Source organism: Hibiscus syriacus, unplaced genomic scaffold, assembly GCF_006381635.1.
Source record: "Hibiscus syriacus cultivar Baekdansim isolate YM2019G1 unplaced genomic scaffold, ASM638163v2 tig00110505_pilon, whole genome shotgun sequence".
Lineage (NCBI taxonomy): Eukaryota > Viridiplantae > Streptophyta > Magnoliopsida > Malvales > Malvaceae > Hibiscus > Hibiscus syriacus.
The window spans coordinates 783,864-806,077 of record NW_024062765.1 but is presented as its reverse complement, the minus strand read 5'-3'; positions in this window follow the sequence as shown (position 1 = coordinate 806,077).

Genomic DNA, 22,214 nt, shown 5'->3' with positions numbered 1-22,214 from the left:
TTTTCAATTATAAAATTGATTTTTATTTAATTTTATTAATATTTTAGTATTATTTTTTAAAATATGATTATATGAAATATGCATTTTTCCCTTTTAAATGTTTTGAAAGTTAGAGTTTACCCAGTATTAGGGTTTCTACCACCAACGTGGTTTTTCTATTTTCCTTTGTGGTTTGCGTTGGTTTGGACTGTTTTGTTTTGCGTGAATCTACATGGGGGATTTAGAGCACGAGTTGAATAGTTTATCTCTGGGAGAAGAGGAAGATGAAATTCTTCTATTAGAGAAATCTGGTAGCGTTCCGCTGGTTTCTTTCGATAACTGTTTTGTTGGTAGGTTTATCTCTTCAGGCAGCATCAATTTTCAGCGATGAAGACGATGTTGGAAAACGTCTGGCATCCTATTGGTGGTATCTCGATTTCTGAATTAGAGGAGGGACGTTATTTATTCAGAATGTATCATGAAGTGGACGCTGATCAAATCTGGAATGATGGACATTGGTATTTTAACTCTCACATATTGATTTTTCATAGGATTCAGAAGGATGAGGATCCAAAGACAGTGGCGTTGAATATGATAGCATTTTGGGTCCTGGTGAATGATCTTCCTGTGGGTTTTATATCTGAGCAGGTTGCAAAACAACTAGGGAACTTTGTTGTTCTTATATTGAATTTGATGCTACTGCAATCTCCCTTGGTTATAAAGGTTGTCTCTGTATTCAAGTTAATGTTGATATCAGGAAGCCACTGAAACGGAAAAAGAAGATTGCATTGCCTAGTGGTGGATCAACTTATGCAACTTTTCAATACGAAAAGCTTTGGGTTTTCTACGTTCTGTATGGGAAGCTTGGCCACGATGAAGGTTTTTGCCCCTTACTATTCTACATCCCAAATAGGAATTGGAGATGCAATAAGATGTCTCCCTTCGAGCTCCGCCCATGTGTCGTTTGTATACTCCTAGCCCTTGGTTACGGGAGGAAAGTAGATAGGTTGGTGCTGGTGATTCACGTGGTAGCTCTATTCTTTTTCCATCTGGTTATATGTCCATAGATCCTTCTGATGTTGTTATGGTGGCAGCTGAGGATGATCGTCCTCTGGTTAAACATGATGGGGCAAAGTGTCAGCGAGGTAATCCTGTTGGTTTGGATGCGAGTAAGGAGAATGTATCTTACAGTAACAAGTCAGTTATATCGGCAGGCCTGAAGGATAAGGCCAGCCGGTCATAATGAAACTCCTTAGTTAGAATGTCTGGGGGTTGGGGCTACCCAGGGTAATTCGTTATCTCCGGCACATGCTGAGAGACATTAACCCCGCTGTGGTATTTTTTATGGAGACAAAAATTCAAAAGTTTCGGATGAAAAAGGCTCGACTATCATGTGGTTTTGTACATGGTGTGGATGTTGATGCACTTGAAACTAGAGCTGGTTTGTGTTTGGCCTAGCGAGCTTCGTACGAGGTGATGCTTCGTTCATTTTCTGGTTCACATATCGATGTTCTTATTTGTGAGAGTTCTGAAAATTTAACTTGGAGATGTACAGGATTTTATGGAGCGCCTGAAGAATCTCGACGATTGGGTTCATGGAATTTGTTACATCAGCTTAATGATATGCCTGATTGTTATTGGGGATTTTAACGAGATATTGTACTCTCATGAAAAAAAGGGTGGTTTGATCCGTAGTGAGCGACGGATGAATAATTTTCATGTAACATTGTCTGATTGTGGTTTGGTTGATATGGGTTTTTCTAGTCCTGATACATTGGGAAAAAGGTCGGCATGTTGCGACCATTATACGTGGGAGACTTGATAGATGATTGGTTAATGATTAGTGGAATCAATCCTTCCCCAATTATCGTTTGTCCCACCTTCAACATGATTTTCTGATCACTATCCCCTTCTATTGGAGTCGAATATTGCTGGATAAATACCGAGAAGATGGCACTTTAAATTTGAATCAACATGGCTTCTTGAGGAGACTTCTAAACATGAGGTTCGCCGGTTATGGGAGGAGGTTAATGGTTTAGTCCCTGCTAAATTAAATCATGTTATCCTTGGTTTGGAGAGATGGTTTGAAGAGATTTGTCGACAGAAATATTACACAGGGAGGGATTTGGAAAACCGATTTGAATCTCTTGTTGAGCTTGAGCCCACAGATGATGTTATTGGGGAAATTCTGGATACTAAGCTTCAACTCAATTTAAAAGCATACAAGGCAGAATTATACTAGGAACAAAGAGCTAGAGTGAATTGGTTAAAAAAACGGGGACAATAATACTTCATTTTTTCATCGACTCGCTTCGCACAGAAAACGTCGTAACAAAATCCATTAGTTAGAGGATGATAATGGGATCGTTGTTGAAGATAAGATGGGTTTGGAGCAAGTGGTAGATGCTATTTTATGGATATATTTACTTTCTCTTCCTCCACCATTGATGAAAATTTATTGTCTAGGGTAAGACAGTGGATTACTCATGAGATGAATGAAGGACTCTTGAAAAACTTTACAAAAGTATATGTGATAGAGGCAGTTAAATCGATGAGCCCTATCAAGGCATCTGGTGAGGATGGCCTTGGAGAGCTCTTTTATCAACGATTCTAGTCTTTGATTGGAGATGAAGTTGCTGATTATTGCATCGATCTCATTCATGGTTGGTTTGATCTTCGGGAAATTAATCATATGCATATTGTTTTAATCCCAAGGGTGGATTCTCTGCGAAGATGACTCAATTTCGTCCCATAAGTTTGTGCAATGTCATGTTTAAAATTGTGTAAAAAATATTGGCTTTTCGATTTCAGGGGCTGCTTGATGTTTGCATTGACGAGGCTCAAAGTTCTTTTATACCAGGCCGTCTAATCTCTGATAATGTGATTACAACCTATGAGTTGTTACAATCCTTTGTTCGCAAACGAGAAAGAATGAGGGGCTATTTCGCTCTTAAGCTCGATATGAGCAAGGCCTACGGTAGAGTCTAATGACGCTTTGTGTGGGCTATCATGTAAAGGTTGGGATTCTCGTCCAGCTGGATTGAAATTATTGCAAGGTGTGCGAGCACTATCTCATATTTGGTAGTGCTTAATGGCATAGTCGGCCAAATTTTTAATCCTTAAAGAGGTCTGCGCCAGGGGACCCGCTGAGCTCTTATTTGTTTCTTCTATGCAGTGAGGGGCTCTCTTCCATGTTACATTGGGCTGAGGACTCTGGTAGATTGGAAGGCGTACAAATAAATATGTATGCTTCAAAAATTTCCCACCTTTTCTTTGCGGATGATAGCTTAATTTTTGGTGAGGCAAAATCTTCAGTGGCAACATCTCTTAAGAGGTTTTTGTGTTCATATGGTGAGAGCTCGGGCCAAATAATTAATTTTGAGAAATCGGGTATTTTTTCATTTCGAATGTGATCGATGATAACTGGCGAGATGTGAGGCGTGTTTTGGAAGTCGATAGTACTTCAAGCCCATAAAAATACTTGGGCTTACTAACGATTGTGGGACAGAATAAAAAAAGATTTTTTTCATCTAAAGGATCGATTGAAAACCTAAATTCATAATTGGTGTGTTCGGTCTCTATCTTAGGGGGGAAAGAAGTTTTTATCAAGTCGGTCCTCCAGTCTATCCCCCTTTATGCGATGTCATGTTTCCTATTCCCAAAGAGTTTCTGTTCTGAATTGAAAAGTATTATGGCTCATTTTTTGTGACAGAAGTCTGATCTTAAACGAGGAATACACTGGTGTAATTGGGCTTCGTTATGTTCATTCAAAGATTCGGGTGGTATGTGTTTTCGAGATATGGAAAAAAATTAACATTGCCCTTTTGGCAAAACAAGGCTAGAGATTGCTTACTAATCTGACATCTCTTGTTAGCATATTAATGCGAGCCAAGTATTATCCACAAGGGGATTTTATGAGCTATTTCCTTGGCTCTCATCCTTCTTACATATGACGAAGCATCTGGTATTCGAAAGGATTGTTAGAGAAAAGTTTGCATTGGAAAGTGGGGTCGGGGATTTCGATCTCAGTTCGGATCGATTTTTGGCTGCCGGAGTGTATTCATTCTCTTATCACCTCTCCCCGCATCAATTCGATTCAGAGGGTGTCGGATTTAATTGACGAGGATACAAGACGATGGAAAGAAGAGCTTAATTCCTCTGTATTTGATCAGGATGAAGCTGGAAAAAATATGTCTATTCCGATTTCGAGGTTTGGTCAAGACGATTGTAGAGTCTGAAGTGGAGAGAAGTCGGTATTTATAGTGTTCGAAGTGGGTATAGATTGCTGTTACCAGTGGATGGTGCTTTCGTGTCTTATGCTGCTTTACTCAAACGAATTTGGGCGTGCTCTTGTCAATGAAAAATCAAGCTTCAGGTGAAGTTCTTTCGAAAATTTATACCTTCTAAACAGAATCTATTTGCCAAACAATTAGCTAGAGATCCTTACTGTCCTAATTGTGAATGAGTAGTTGAATCAAATGTTCATATAGCTAGGGATTGTGTGCTTGCCAAAGGTGTATGGGAGAAACTTGGCATACGTTGGCATGCGCATCTGAACGTGAGTGATTTCCAACCTTGGTTGGAGTGGTTGATACTTCATTTGCATTTTGATAAAGGAACTATAATTGTTGTGTGTATTTGGAGCTTATGGTATACCCGTAATTTACAGTTCCATGAAGGTAAAAAGATGGGTGTTATTGAAGTAGCTACTTTCATTCTGGCCCAATTTCGAGAGTATGCTTCTGCTCTTCCACTCCCGTCGTTAATTGGAGTCCCCCGTGGTTGATACTTCAAAGTTAATTTTGATGTATGTTTCAAGCAGACACAAGATAGGGCTTGGTTATGAGCCATCATTGGGAATCGTAATGGACAGATAATGGGTGCTAGCAGGAGAGTAATTCCGAATGTTACCTCGGCGTTCGCAGCAGAGATTGTAGCGGCTATCCACGCCATTGAGTTAGCTGTCGATCTAGGCTTCGGTCAGGTAATACTTGAAGGTGATTCTATAACTGTCATCAACAAACTTTCTTCTGCAGATCACAACCTCTCGGAAATCAGTGCGTTTATTTAGGATGTGAAATTTCGAGCTCGGAACCTTCATGCATGGTCATTTAGCTTATCTCCTCGGTCGAGCAACCGAGCGGTTCACCTTCTTGCTACGTTTGACTGCCTGTTGAATGAGGATCGTTTCTGGATCGAAGAAGCACCGTCAGATGTGGAAGCTCAGGCTGATGAAGATGCCCGCTTTGTAAACCCACCTTAGTTTCATCTTCTTCGTCTGATACCTGGTTCTTTGGAGTCTATTGTTCTCTTCTTCCTTTACTGCTTTTCTCGCTCACATCCTTATCTCGTTTCTGCAGTAAAGTTGAATGGTCGGCAGTGGTTGTTTCTTTCAGATTGATTTACTTTTGCCTTTTCGGGTTTATTGTCTTCATTTATTTTGCTTAACTATTTTTCTTTGATTTAAGGACTTTTTATTAGGACCAGAGTTTTGTATTTCATTTCTTAATGTAGACACTAATTTTTTTATTTTAATTTTTTTATTATTATATATTATTATTATTATTATTATTATTATTTTTAATTACAAGGCCCTAAACCCGGAGCCAACCAGAATCGACCCAACAAACCCAAAATTCAATTAGGGTTTTTACATATACAGCTAGGGTTTCAAACCCTCTTCTACACCACCGTTGGGAAGCTTACAACCGCCTCTGCCATGGACTGCGGACGGTTCCACTTCCAGATGTCTCAGCCCGCCGCTACCATGATGCCACGCCGCGCCGAAGATTCCAGAATCACCAGCTGCCCTTCCACGTTGAAGCCCTAAAGGTGAGTGATCACTATAGTTTGGTGACTCACCGAATCTCTTTTCTTTGCCCGGTCCGAAGCCATCACCGGTGGTGGCTATAAAAGCCACTGATCCTGCTAAGAAGGAAGACATCAACAACGTACCACCAAGAACCATTCGAACCAATATACACAAAAACGAGAGAAATAGAGAAATAGAAAGAGGAAAAGAGACTTACCGAGAAGACTACGCGATCGTCGGAGCCACCATACACCGCCGTAAAACCGAAAGGTCGAAGGTCAAGAAAGTTATATCTACTTCGATTTAAAGGGTTTTAATCTAAAATACGTTTGGATTCGGGTTTAGGAAAATAAAAGCTTTTATTTGGGAAAATTTGTAAAGCCTGGCCACCGTGGGTGGTGGCCGACGATGATCGGGATCCCTCTGGAGCTTTTAGAGAGGGAGATATTTATTCATCTCTCTTCTAGAGAGAGAAGAAATGGAAAAATGAGATAAAAATGGCCTTATGACCGGTTTAAAGGGGTATTTATACCCTCACCAAACGACGTTGTTTCGGTGAGGGGTGTCTATGTAATTCCCTCAAGGGAAAACCCCGTCCGCAATCCATGGAAGTTTGTAAACTTCATTTTGGTCATTGAAAGCAATTTCTAATCCTTTTAATTGGTCTTTTAAATTTTGTGTTATTATAATTTAGTCACTATATACATGTTAATATTTAGGGTAAATATTAGATTTAATTCCTTAAATTTTAATAATTTATATTTTAATTCGAATTATTTAAGGATAAATTAAACTATTAATATTTAAATAAATTAAATTTTAAATGAAATTTAAAGTTTTTTTTAAAAGTTTAAAAATTAAAAGTGAAGAGTACATGAAAATGTGAGTTATTCAAATGTATTTTTGGTGAGAGACTGTGTTTGGCAAATGGAAGCTTTCAATTTAAATAATTCAAACTGGATAGTTACTGCAACATGTGTCTACAGTGCATCGGAAAAGCAAAGGCACATATTTCTATTTAATTTTTTATATTTTAATAAAATATGTCTAAAAAATATTTTAAAAATTATTAAATAAAACATTGTTCTTTTTAACACATAAGATAAAAGCAGTGTCACTTCAATTATATATTTTAAAACGTAAGAAAATTTATTGTTCCTAGATTTTATGTTTTTTTGTGTTATGGCCATAAGTTTTATTACTTTTCAATTTAATCCTATAATTTTAATTTTCTTGTTTAAATTATTTTATTACCCTTTATGTTGCAATAATTAAATAATGGTATTTATTATTATTTTATTTCATATGAATATATTTAATAATAGTATTTACTTATTTCAATATTAAGAAATGGCAGTCTTAACGTAACTGGATGTCATTTTCTGATATTTTAAATAAATAAATATTCTATTTTTATAAATTATATATATTATATATTTTTTAGAAAAATGTTTTAATATTTATTTATTTTTAATATTAAGAAAATGACAGTCTTAAAGCAACTAGATGTCTATTATGGTATTTAAAAAATAAATAAATATCTTATTTATAAAATATAAAAATTAATATATTTTCTTAAAGTTATACTAATAAATTTGAAATAATAGGATTATAAATTAAATATATTGTTGAATTCTTAAATTTCCAATAATAGAGACAATTTATAATTAATGAGTACTAATTTTGGGTGTTATAGGGGTGTTAATCATTCCCTAAACGTAATCGACACGAATTCCTTTTTACTAAAATCTTTGGTTATACGCAGATCCGTTTTATCTTTTAAATTATGTTTTCTTAAAAACTATTTTAAAAGATTGTTTTTAGGTATTTGACCTACCTAACCCAAAAAGGTAAATGACGACTCCAAAACATTTTTTTAAATCAAAATCATTTATTTATTCATTTTAGTTTTCCCGTCAAGTAAAAAATTTGTGCCCGGGCGAAAACCAGTTACACTTGGTGACTCCGATGGGGACCGGTCAAGCTTTGAAATTAATTATAAATTTTCTTTATCAATTAAATTAAAAATTCATATTTATTTAATTATTTCTTTTCTTTCAAAATTTTTATTACTTGTAATATTATATTTTATATTATTAATGTTTTTATTTTATTTTCAGATATTAAATTCATTTTTTGTATTTGTTTGTCAAAGGTTTGAATATTTCTACTCACACACCACGTACATTGCTAAACTAATCTCTATACTTGAGATTTTTGCCCTTTTAAGTGGGAGTGAAAGCGACGTGTTTGTGATAATTTATTCTCCGTGTCAGACTTAGCAAGTAACTTTGGGGTTCATATGCTCTATGTCTTCATGAGAATTTTCTTGTGTCAGGATAGAGAAATGTGTCCCCTCGAATTGAACTCGATTCGCTTAAGTCTGTAATGGACCAAGATTGAGGGTTTGGCAGCCAAAGGGGCACCAACAAGGACAATTCGATATTACTCCTAGAACTGAACCTGCATATATAAACCCTAGAAATTCTCCTGATCTAAGACTATACTAAACCTCTGTCCGTAGGTGTACACAAAGGAGAAATAAGTCCTAACTTTTAATTCTTTTCTTTTATTTTTTCTGAATAAATGCATGCGAACTAGAAATCATGTAGTTAGGTTAATTTTTCCAATAAAGCATGAAACTATAAGCATGAGGTTAGGATTTATATCTTGATAGATAATTTTTTTTCTTTCCATTAGTGGTACTAACCATTTTAATTTTTTTCTTATTTTTTCCATGCATGTTATTTTGCTCTAATTGTTTATTGATTTCTTTTTTTGCATTACATGATCATGGCATAACCAAAAGGTGTTGACTTGAAAGACTTTCATCAAATTGGAAGAATTCATAAATGGACAAAAATTTATAATCGAACAAAATATGACGCAACCATGGAATGGCATCCTGAGAACTCCGAGGATAGAGGAGAGTTAGCACCCAAAGATCGTATGCCCATTGAAGAGCAAAAGGAGATACGAGAAATAAGAAAGCAGATGTCCAAAATGATGGGTAGAATATGTTTTGGCCAAGGAAAGAGACTCCGCACAAAAGAGAAAGAGTCATAAACATAACCCAACAATCTCATATAGCAAGACTTCTTATTTTAACCAATTTGAGAAATTAGACACTCATTCGTATTCACAATCTGTCTGGAGATACCAAAGAAATGGTGACAACTGTAAAAGCTCCCAGAAATGAGAAGAATCATGTAATATGAATCGTCGAAGTTTAGTCTGATCCTGACGTCTAAAACTCGGGTTCAATCCAAGACAAAATACGGTTCTCATTTTGATGTTATCCCTATATCATATAAAGAGTTATATGAGAAGCTACTTGAAGCAAAGAAGTGGCTCTGCTACATAAAACCGTTCCAACCTCCGTATCCGAATTGGTACGACATCAACGTTTTGTGAAATCATGCCGGAGCTCAAGGACACCATCGAGAATTATCTTGCCTTCAAATAAAAAGTCCAAATTCTTTTGGATCATGGAACCTTACAATTTATGATAAATGATCAACCTAGTTTGGTAACTGAAGGTCCTACTAGATTAATACCAAAAGTAGTCAAAGGTAAGAATATCAGTGGGGCCCAAAAAGAAGAAGATTTGCTAAGGTCTGAGGCTCAAATACGTCTTTAAAGATGAAAACGATAAATTGGGTCACCAGACTGAAAAAGAACTGTAACATACATGAAGGTCAAGCCAAGAAGTTTTCTCATGATTTAAGAGTTGCAGAAGAAATATGCAATACCTCTGTCATTGAATTCGAAAAATGTCAAGTCAAAAATCAAATGTTGAGTAGTGCTATACCAATAGGAAGCATCTATCAGATCCATCAGCATGAGATTGATACTGAATTAAAAGACACTCGATAAGAACAAGACTGAAGAAATGTTTAGATGATTATGGAGATCTTGTACGATAACTTCTTAATCACAAATTCTATCACAAGAGAAATTTGTCTACAACTTCAAGAGTTAACACAAAAGATGAGGAAAAAGACAATATCATGAAGGAAGCTGCTCAAGCAAACAATGTGGCTCATAAGCTGGTGGACTTTGCTGGCTTCACGAGAGAGTTAAGGCAGATTAACTCCACACCTTGAGCATGATGGAAGTTAATTGGCTTTAAGGGAAATAGAGAAGTTAGGAGTGAAAGCTATCCCCTACATGTAAAAGTTGTTTGATGCACAAAACTTTGTGTTCAATGAAATCTATTTTAAGATGATCACTCTTGGGTAACACCTTTTCATACATGCATTGTATTTCACATCTTTGCATTTTTTGTATTTATACTTTTATGTTGCTTTTGCATTGCACAGTTTGCATTTTTGCATTTATGCATTTTCGCATTTACATTACATTTTATTATTTAATATTTGTTATATATTAATTATAAAAACATGTAAATAATTCTGAAAGGTTTTGTAACAGTAAAACCAAAACCATTCATTCATTTTACTTTACCATCATCATGAAACAATGGAGCAATCTTATGAGGACTACAAGACCAGTGGTTAGAATTTGACAGGGTTACCTCAGGATACAAGGAAAGAAATACCAGATGGATTAAATCAAATTAGTCAAAGGATGACTGATAAAGAGGAGATACTGATAAAAGCAATTATGCTATCAGATGAAGAGTCGAGAATGATAACATACCCTGGGATATCCCAATCGAACCCAAAGAATAGCTCATTAATTATTCACAATAGAGGAGAGATTCAGAGGATGGATGAAGCAATCAGAAATATGAAAGGTGTTGGAAGGATATTTAAGTTCTGATGATCTGTTAATTCACTTTTCATGATAGCCTCGTTGGCCCAACAGTAGTCTGGTATAATCAGTTGACCCAAGAACATATCAAGAGATTGATTGATTTAGCTGATGCATTTTGGACAATATCGGTATGTTAAAGGTTTAGCTCCAACACGTATGGATCTTCAAGGAGTAAGATGAAAGCCAATGAAAGGTTTAAGGAGTATGCTTAAGATGGAGAGGAGTGCCAACACAAGTTCAACCTCCCATGGTAGAAGAAGAGATATCACGTATGTTTCGAAATTTCTTCCCGCTCATTTCTTTGAGTTAATGTTGGCAAATCGATGAAGGAATTCAAGAATCTTAGACAAATGGAGAATTAATTGAAAATGTTAGGATTTTCGGAAGCTCGAATCGATAACCGAACATTTTGCAAAGAAGGGTCGGAACGGTTTTGTGTTTATGGAGTAAGGAGATTGAAAGATAGAGAATCGCACAACGATTTATAGTGGTTCGACTTTCTCAACCAAAGTCTCGTCCACTACCTTAGCTACTCACAAGGATTTTCCAACAAATTCACTAATTTGTTCTTTCTTTTGAGGATAAAGAGTAACCTTACAAACTCCCTAGTTTTTCCGTGCTAAACTAGAACCTTTCCCTAGCTTTTACAGGGCTAAGCTAGAACATTTCCCCTTTACAAAAGGATAAAAGTTGTAAACAAGAAAACCTCTCTAAGGTAGGTGTTTACATGATTGAGCTCACAAGAACAAAATATTTACAAGAAAAAGATGAAATAAGATTGAAAAACTCTTATCTTGTGTTTGATGCTTGGATAGTTGTTCTCTTACTTCTTCAAGTGTCCTTAGCTTGTATTTATAGCTTGGAATGTGTTTGAAGTTGTATATAGTCATTGGGGATGTTTGGGAGCCGTTTGGGGATGAGAAACAATTAATAAAACAGCTTGGAGCGTGGGGGGAATCGGTACCCCCTCATGGGAATCGGTTCCCTAAGTGCAATCTGTTTTTGACCGTTAGACAGGGGAATCGGTACCCCATGGGGGGGAATCTGTTCCCCTGGACATCTGATTTTTCTTGAAACCCTTTAAAATATTTTTGCTCGATTAAGGCTCGAAATACTTTGTAAAATTGTTTTAAAATAGTTTAAGTATAAAACAATTTTACACTTTAGTAAGGATTAAAATGAACTTTGAAAGACTTGGAGTAATATTTTGATATTCTAATAATTACATCGAATATACTTAGAAAATCTTTTGTAAAATCTTAAAATTCATTTAACTTAATTTGTTATATCGAAACATCAAAATGTTTTCAACAAAATGTAATCAACGAAGGAAACTAAGTCACACGATCAAGAAATACTTTAGAGGTATTCCAAACTTCTATTTCAGACTTATACCCTCATTGATTAAGGGTCAATACATCACACCAAGACCAATGAAAATGCTACCAAACCCTTCTGCTCATAGCTATGATCAAGGTAGTGTTGTGATTTCCACTTGGGGGTATTTGGGCATTCCACGGGCAATTGTAGCTATTGTTAAAGAATAAAGATGTTTGTTGGCAAATGAGTCTGACACAAGAAATGATCAGAAATGGAGAGCAAATTAAGCTGAAAATCCTGGGCCAAGTACATACCCAATATTCGAGGAATGGTGGAAGCTAAACAAAATAAGGGGAAGTTGTTATCTACTATTGTAGTACCTTTTTATTTTAGCATTTTTTTTACACATGTTTTTTGTTCCTTTCTCCGTCTTTTGTGCAAAATAAATTTATGTTGCTTGTAAGATTATGAGCATTGAATCAGAGTTATAGTCTTTGACAAAATATCAGGATTAAAACCAGAAAAACAAGAACCCTTAACCTTACCTCAGAAGAAATATACCCAACACTACCCTTTCCATAAAATGAGAGAGCTTTCTCCAATATAAGAAATTAGGCCAAAATGCTTGGTATTTACATACAAAGGTGTACAGTGTGAGGCATCTTATGAAACTTTGCAAAACTGACTAGATTGCTTTTCTATTGATGAAGTTCGACGATGAAACTTTGAAAAATCTAGTCTAAAGTCATTTGATAATGAGATTTTCTGAATTCCACCAAAACACCTAGATTATAACTGGTTTGTTCTTAACAAGCTTAAGAAATTGGATTTGGATACCCATGTTATATTATTATATATACAATAAAGCTTGAGTTATCCCCCTAAAGCAATTGGTTAATAGCCTCGCTTTATGGATACTTAGCTAGTTTGTTATGCTTGAATTTGTCCCCCTAAAGTAATTGGTTAATAGCCCCGACTTTATGGATAATATTCAGCTAGTTTGTATGCTTAAGTTGTCCCCCTAAAGCAATTGGTTAATAGCCCCGACTTTAGGATATTCAGCTAACATATTATATTATATGCAATAAAATTGTCCCTCTAGAGCAATTGGTTAATGCCCCAGCTTTATGGATAAGTTTCAACTAGCCTGATAAAGGTGATTATATTATTATATATTTATTGTTATATACAATAAAGCTGAATTCAGCTAGCCAAATGGCAAAAAGTCACTAAATAAAAATGGACTAAGAGAGTTACTTCACACCTGTTATAGTCAACTTTACACAAGCACTCAGAAATTCATTATTATATCGATGTTTTTACATTGCTTTATCAAGGATTTCAGAGAATTGAAATGGAAGTATTCTAGAAGGTCTAGTAACCGTTATGCTAGATTGTGTCATTTTGTACGCATCCGGTAAAATACCAAGTCCTTAAAGTGAGGAATGTGACAAGGTTCATAAAGAGCGAAAGAGGAGTGACATCTTAAATAGATGTAACCATAGAAATAGGAAAGCCATCCTGAAACTAACCCATAAATCTTGATATTTGTAAAAAATCTATAATTCTCAAACATTAAAGAATTGTTGATTCTTTTGATATTCTTTTGAATTCATGCTTATGATTTAATTTCTTGTGAATCTGTAATAGGCAATATTTTACAAAATTATTTCATTCTTTGATAAAGAAAGGAGAAAAACATTTTCAACAGGATATTCTCAATGATGAAGGTCCTTGAAGCAATTTGTTGTTATTCTACCTCTATTGAAGAAAAAGAATAACGAGGACAGAATGATAAAATATTTCACTTTCTGAAAGTAAGTGGTCCAAGAAGCCAGAAAGTTTGGAGAATTGAACTTATGACGCTTTCCTGTAACATTATTAGCAACTTATCAAGAAAAATGATCACTTATCTTTACTGAAGGCGATAAGCATCATCAGACAAATTATTTTCCCCAGCCATCAATCCATGTTCTCTAGAAGATTACATCACATAATTATAAGTCCCATTAAGGGGTATTATGGGAATGAACAATTCCAATACTTGCACTCTGGTTATACTGTGATACTGGCTCAAGTCTTGATACATCATTGTTCCTCTTCCATGCCGATCATTTTCTTTGTCAGGATTATATTATGTCATTCAGAAGATTGTTGAACTTAAATTTGACATTGGAACAAATTCTACACTTGTATGCCTTTCATATTGGGTAACATTGGTTACTGGATTCCAAAAGTAAAGATAGCTAGTTTTACTATCAGCCAAACCTTTCCATGGTTGGAAAAGAGTGAGATATAGCAGTACATATCTTGAAGAAACAGAAAAGAAGTTGATGTAGCATCCATTGCAAGAAAAGACACCAACAAAAATCTTCTAGTTCATCCCGATGATGTTTATTTCTTCCGTCAGGTTGTTATATTGGATGCCACCAACAACAAGGTCAAATTTGCCAAATCTACTCATTAATTGCTCCAACCGATCACCATTCAGTTCTTGCGCATCTATTTTCAAAGGTATGCCAAGACAGCAAAAGACAACCTGTGCATCACTGATCCCAGAGAAAAGAGACAGGACATTGATACCACCGGGGAACATGTCTCTAGCAGATCCTCCTCCTCGTGTATGGGTTTTAGGGAAACCTAGAAGCATTTCACCTTATTAGGTTCAAGTGGAATAACTTTACCAGATTCCATTTTCGGTACTCATCAGGAACGTACTTCTGGACACTTGAAGGTGGCTCATCATCATAAGCTTCAAGAGCCTTACAGATCTTTTCTTTCAATTTGACACTTCTTGTACATGTTTTTAAATAGTTCAACTTTGTTCTTGGATCCCAGGAAGGCCACCATTTTTTGTCAATGGAAAAGCATCATGTTGGTGCGTAGAGGAAGCGGAAAAAGGGGAAACCTGTTCTCAATTGGCAGATTATGAATATAGCCCCTTTTTCGTGCAACATCACAAAAATAATTCGAATATACAAATTCTGGCTCTACATCATATAAGTACCGTGACATTTCGGTCCAAACACTAACTGGAGCAAGTGCCACGTTCTCGTAGTAGAAATAATGAGGCCCAATAGCATCTTTTGGAAGTATTCTTTGAGTTATCTGATCTGGTTCGATAGAAACCCCAAAACCAATCATTGGATTTGGAAGATGAACTACTGATTGTCTTCATTAAGAAGCTGCTTTTCAAGCTTCCTCTTTTTCTTCCTTTCCAAAAATCATAGCCCGAGTTTTGTCTTTGCTTGTAATTGAGGTCATTGCATAATAGCTTCCTATCTTCTACCGGAAGAAGTGCGTCAACAGCCTTAGCCATTTGAGCAGTACATATAAAATCTGTCAACTCTGCAATTAATGAATCCGGACCACATCTCTCCATGGCTATTGAAGCCTCAGCCTTTGAGTACCCCATTTTCTTCAAGTATAGCAGTTTATTCTCCTCATCAGAATCATAATTCAGGATTCCTCGGTATCAAAAGAACTATCAATATCTTTGAAATCATCCTGAAAGATCGCTTCATATCAGAGAAAAGTATATTCCAGAAATAGCCTTCACTGAAAACAAGGTTCACTGTGTCGGCCTGGAATGAATTACCAAGCGATTATACCTCTCTATCCGACTAGAGCCCTCCAAATCCAGAAAATGGTTATCTTATTCAGAAGAGACACATATCTCAGACATTTCTGTCAGAAAGATTAATCACGTGTTAAGTTTGTGACAACATGGAGATAATTCCTCAAGTTACTTAACAACTGCTGTTTAGTGACATCAAATGAGAAAACAAATTTGAGGTATGTATAAGCCGCAAGTACCCACAACAGTACATTGTCAAAATTGGGCCTCGTGGGATCATGATATTGAAATCGAACAAACATTGAAAGTAAACCTTACAATTTAGAAGGTTGAGGGCATTTGAAGGCCCAATTCAGACAGATCCATGCGGGACATCTTGAAATCTCATTTCAACCAGAAATAGAATAGTGGGGCATTTTGAAGGCTCATAGTAATATGAATATTTGGGCATTCTTGGAGGCTCATCTCAATAAGAAGTAATGTTGAGCACACTTTTAATATATGTATTAGTAAATGTTGGGGCATTTTAAAGGTTACTTCAGACAGATCCATGTGGGGCATTTTGAAGGCTCACATTAACAAGAACAAATACTGAGGCATGCTGAAAGCCATTTCAATAAGAATCAGGAATATTGAGCATTTTGAACGCTTGTATCAGCAAATGTGGGGCATGCTGAAGGCCCACAACATCATGTGTTAAAGATCATTGCCTTGAGCAAATATTTCCAATGAGACAAAAAGGTATGAAGAATGAAAGGATGAAACAGTGACAGTGGAGCTGAATATACATAATTGCTTCGTTTATCAGGCAGTCATGTTGTTGAACAAATATATACTCAGCAAGTATGGTTTCAAATACCTAATCTTTAACCATGTGTCACATGACAGCGTGTTCTTTGTTAAGATACATCACGGTTGCATGAATAAAGATGGTCCCCATATAGACCATTCGATCCAGGGTTCAGTTCATCAAAATATCGGCTTTGAAATTTGTATTCTGTGTGTCGGTGATGATTAAATATTTCTTTAAGATTCATTGCAGTTAGTTTCAATCATACTGATGGGGCTATAAATATGTTTTTCACAACAATTTTCGCTTATTTGATGCCATTGAAGAAAGAGGCTCAACTTATGTTATTCTTATTCCCGTTGTTACTGGGGTTATCATTGCAGCCAGGGTGAACTGAGTTTTCATCTATTTGGTTTATTATAACCGTTTCATCTACCGCAACAAGAATTCCATGAACCTTTTTCTGTACATGGCTCCTATAGTTGATGTGTTTCTACTTCCTATAACACTCAGTATAGAAGAAAACGTGATCGGTATCACCTTTGCCCTTGCCCGAAATGATGTCAAGATCAGTTGATATCTCTTATTAAATTCGACACCAGCATATTTTGTGAATTTAACCAACTTTTTGGTCATACCAGCATCTCACTTGTATTCCCACTGACTTTTGTTCTTGGTGTCTTGTGACATCATATAAAAGCTTTAAACACTATGCAAAGAGCTTTATCGATGAAACTCTGGGTAGAAGCCACAAGAAATAATGAATGTGTTGCCAAATGTTTACGAACATCTGGACAGAAGCCACAAGAAGGATGAATGTGTTGTCAAATGTTTTCCGAACCAGTGATTATAATGCTGAACCAATGTTGAGATCATATGGTGTTTCCATTATAGACCCAAGATGAAGTTTGTCTTCTTCAACCCTAAAGTTATAATGAGATATGATGAAGATTTCTTTCCACAGAAGGGAAACTGAAATTTAACAACAAGAAACTAGTGGATCCAACTAAGATTGAACAATAGGTTGTTGTTAAACATCTCGACATAATATAGTCCAAGTTGCCTTATTCGAGATTTGATTAGATGTGGAGACATGAAAGGAATTAGGTTAAATCCTCCTTATGATGTGTTTCAAGAGTCAAATCAGAACAGACGCTGATCTCCTAATTAATTTACTGAGTCAGGCATATCTACATCTACACTCTTCAAAGATGATAGATTATCTCTTCAAAGATGATAGATTATCTCTTCAAAGATGATAGTTTCTCTTTTCAAAGATGAAAGCTTTATTGGATTTCTACACAAGTATAGACGAAGAAAGCCGGTGTTATCAAAGACAAAAATGGGGCATCTATGTCATCATTCTAATTACGGTAAGAGTTCCATAAATGACACATTTCTTCCGAGATTTTCATGAAACAAAGAAGATAAAGATACAAGTTGATCAAATGGTTCTTCAGAAATATAGCATAAGTTGTGTTGAGCTAATCAATTGACGGATTTGGCTAAGAGGGGGGTGAATTGGTGAAGATACTAATTTTTTACCCATTTTATTTATATATTTATTTATTATTATCATTATTTATTATTATTATTATTATTAATATTATTAAATATTACAAAGCCCAATATTTTCATGAAACAAAGAAGACATAAAGACAAGTTGATCAAATGGTTCTTCAGAAATATAGCATAAGTTGTGTTGAGCTAATCAATTGACGGATTTGGCTAAGAGGGGGGTGAATGGTGAAGATACTAATTTTTACCCTTTTTATTTATATATTTATTATTATTATTATCATTATTTATTATTATTATTATTATATATTATTAAATATTACAAAGCCCAATTACTAAACTCAGGCCCAGTTTGCAAACCTAAACAATATGGCCCAGATACAGAAGCCCAACATAAACCCTAAACCCAACTAGGGTTTCTCATCTCATGCCCCAGCCGCCATTGCTCACAGCCGTTGGATCTGGCCAAAATCCAACGGTCCTAATGCTTCCAGACGAAAACCCTAGGGTATGATACCCTAGGGTAACCACGCGGCGCCGCCTCAGCTATCTCCAAGCTTCCAACCGTCGCTTCACTGCCAGGTGGTCCAATGCCCCACTGTCAACGCCTCCACCCCATTGTCGACACCAACAGAAGACTCCAGAAGCACCTCGTTTCTACCCACGTTGAAACCCTATGGTGAGTCACCACCATAGTCCGGTGACTCACCTAGGGTCACCATTGAGACCAGTCCGAGAGCCACACCGTTGATGGCTATAAAAGCCATCGACCATACCTGCCAAAAAAGGAGGAAGAGCCACGACAACAAACGGAGAAAAAAAAAAAAAAAAGGGAGGAGGACAACCACACAAAAACGAGAGAGATGCAGTAACGAGGAACACATCAACAGAAACCAAAACCAAAAAAAAACCGAGAGAAAAGAGAAGAGAAGCACTTACCGAGGAAGGAGCACGACATCGAACCTACACGAGCCACTAAAGAAGACGAATACCGAACGTATTTCCATAGATCTAGGTAATTTTACAGCTTTTTAGGAGAAAAGGAGTTTGGAATCGGTCTTAGGTTTCATAGCTTTATTTTGGGGATTTGGGAGTTCGGCCACCGCTCACGGTGGCCGGCGATGGTGGTGGTCAACGGCCGGCTATCTCTCTGTTGAGAGAAACTAGAGAGAAGGGAGAGAGTTATTTTTTAGAGAGAAGAAGAAAAACAGAATGAGAAATTGGCCCGTAGGGCCGGCCATTTGAGTATTTAACCCCTCTCCAAACGACGCCGTTTTGAGGAGGGGTATCTGTGTAATTTAAGAAAGGGTAACCCTTTCCGTACCCTTATAGGTCTGTAACTTGCAATTTAGTCACTGAAATTGACTTTTAATCATTTTAATTTAGTGTTTAAATTTTATTATTATATTTTAACCATTAACTATTTAAAATATTTAGGATAAATAACATATTAGTCCCTAATTTTATTAACTAATATTTTAACCCCAAATCATATGTTTTAATTTATTAATCTGATATTCGAATTTTATATAATTTTAGTTTAGTCACTAAATTAATAAATAAGAAAATAGCATGTTTAATCCCTATAATTTAAATAATTAATTATAATTAAGTATTAATTTTATAGATTATAATTTAGTCACTAATTTTAAATATTTTCATTTATTATAAAGTTTGTTGCTTTTAAATATATAGTTCTAATTGTATTTTTATTATTGTTTTATTTATGTTTTAATTTTACCTTGTTATATATTTAAATATTATTTTATTATTATTATATAGTCATATAAATATATATAAATAATAATTTATATTAAATCTTAATTTGATTTTACATAAATTATTTTTATCATATTTTAATATTTATTTATTTCAATATCAAAGAAAAGGGCAGTCTTAATACAACTGGATGTCCTATTCTGGTATTTTAAAATTAAATATTATAAAAAAATTATAATTTATTTTTTAAATTAATATAATATTTATTAATATCAAAGAAAAGAGCTCTCTTAAGGCACCTAGAAGTCATTTTCTGATATTTCTAAATTAATAATATTTTATTTATAAATATATATAAATAATATATTTTTCATAATTATAATCTTAAAATAATAGGATTATAAATTAAATATATTTTGAATTTTTAATTTCTAATAATAGAGACAATTTCTAATTAAAAAGTACCAATTTTGGACGTTGTAGGGGTGCTAATCCTTCCCTAAACGTAACCGACCACGAATCCCTTTTTATTATCAAAAAGAACGAATTTTTGGTTAAAATGCAGATCAGTTTATCTTTTAATCGATGCTTTCTTAAAAACTCTTTTAAAGGATGATTTTTAGGTATTCGACTACCTGACCCAAGGTCGATGGCGACTCCCAAATTATTTTAAAACCATTTATTCACATCACTTTTCCCGCCGAGTAAAAAAATTCGTGCCCGGACGAAAACCGGTTACGACAGCTTGGCGACTCTGCTGGGGACCAGTCAAACTTTTAAAATCAATTATAAATTGTCTCTATTAATTATAAATTAAAAATTCATATATTTGATTTATAATTCTTTCTTTTCAAATTTTTTTATATACTTATTATTTTCATAGTATTTATATATTTTCTTATTAATATTTCATTTTATTTGCAAGTATTTTACTTCATTATTTATTTTTCTGTTAAAGGTTTGAACATTTCTCCTCACACCCAACACTTGCATTGTATAACATAAAGCTCTATAATTGAGTTATCCCTTTTAAGGGAGTGAAAGCGACGTCTCGTGAGAATTTATTCTCCGTGTCGACCTAGCAAGTAACTTTCGGGGTTCATATCTCTATGTCTTCGTGAGAATTTATTCTCCGTGTCAGGCATAGAGAAATGTGTCCCCTCGAATTGAACTCGGTCTGCTTAAGTTTGTAATGACTAGGATTGAGGGTTTGACAGCCCAAGGGGGCACTAACAAGGATAATTCAGGTACCTTTATTCTTAGAACTGAAAACCTGCATATATTAAACCCTAGAAACTCTCCTGATCTGAAACCATGCCGAAATTTTGTCAGTAGGTATACACAAAGGAGAAATAAGCTCTAGCTTTTAATTTATTTTATTTCCTTTTCTTTTTCCTGAATAATGCTGCGAACTAGAAATCATGCGGTTAAGTTAAATTTTCCAAACAAAGCATGGAACTAGAAAGCATGAGGTTAAGATTTATACATTGATAGATAGATTTTTTTAGTTGGTACTAACTATTTTATTTTTTCTTATTTTTTTCATGCATGTTACATTGCTCTAATCTATTCATATTGATTTCTTTTGTTTGCATTGCAGATCAGGGCATAACCAAAAGGTGTTGACTTGAAAGACTGTTCATCATATTGGAAAGAAATCGTAATGGATAAAAAGTTTTATGATCAACAAAATATGATGCGGCCAAGGAAAGACATCCGAAGAAACTACGAGGATCGAGGGAAGTCTGCACACAGAGAACCAGTTATATTAATACCAAAAGTACTCCACAAAGATTCTGCCAGATTGATACCAAAAGCAGTCTATGGTAAGTATCAGTCGGGACATTCAGAGTAGTGGAATTTTTATGAAGCTCAAGCATGTTATTTGAAGGACTTGAACGACCAAAACAAGAAATTGAGCACAGAAATGAAAACCATGCATGAAGATTTTCAGAAGATCAGTCAAACCTTTCAAAATGCTGGCCTAGGAAGTACCCCAGAAGAGTGGATAACAGGGTGGGGTCACCAAGCTGAAAAGAGCGCAACATATATGAGGATCTTGTTCAAGAACTTCTTGGAAAGAAAGGTTCTCTTACAAGGGAAAATGACAACTCCGAGAATGACACAAAAGATGAAAGATGTCATTGAAGAAGTTGCAGTCCAGACAAGCAATATGGTCTTTAGATGATAGATTTAGTTGACTTTACAAGGAGATGAAGCAGATTAAAGACTCAATGGAACTAACTGTCTTTGGAAGTTAGAAGTGAAAGATATCCCTATATGTAAAGTTTTGTTTGATGTACCGAAACTTTGTGTTCAATGAAATCTGTTCTAAGATGATCACTCTTGAGTAAACACCTTTTCATACATGCATTTGTATTTTGCATTTGTACATTTTTACGTTTGTATTATTTACATTTTTACATTTGCATTTGCATTGCATCTTGCATTTGTTTTTCATGTTTGCTTTTGTATTGCACAATTTTTATTCTTATTATTACATTCACATTTACATTTGCCTTTGGCATCTTTGCATTTTTTTTATGTCATAATACATTAAAACATTCATTCATTAAAAATAAGGATTTCAAACGAAGTGATCTTGGTTTTTCTTTGAAGAAGAACGCTCAGCACGACACAAGAAAATGTCTAAAGAAACTGAGGATAGGCTAGCCAAATTTGAGATAGAGCAGAAAGAAATACAAGAGGAATTAAGGAGC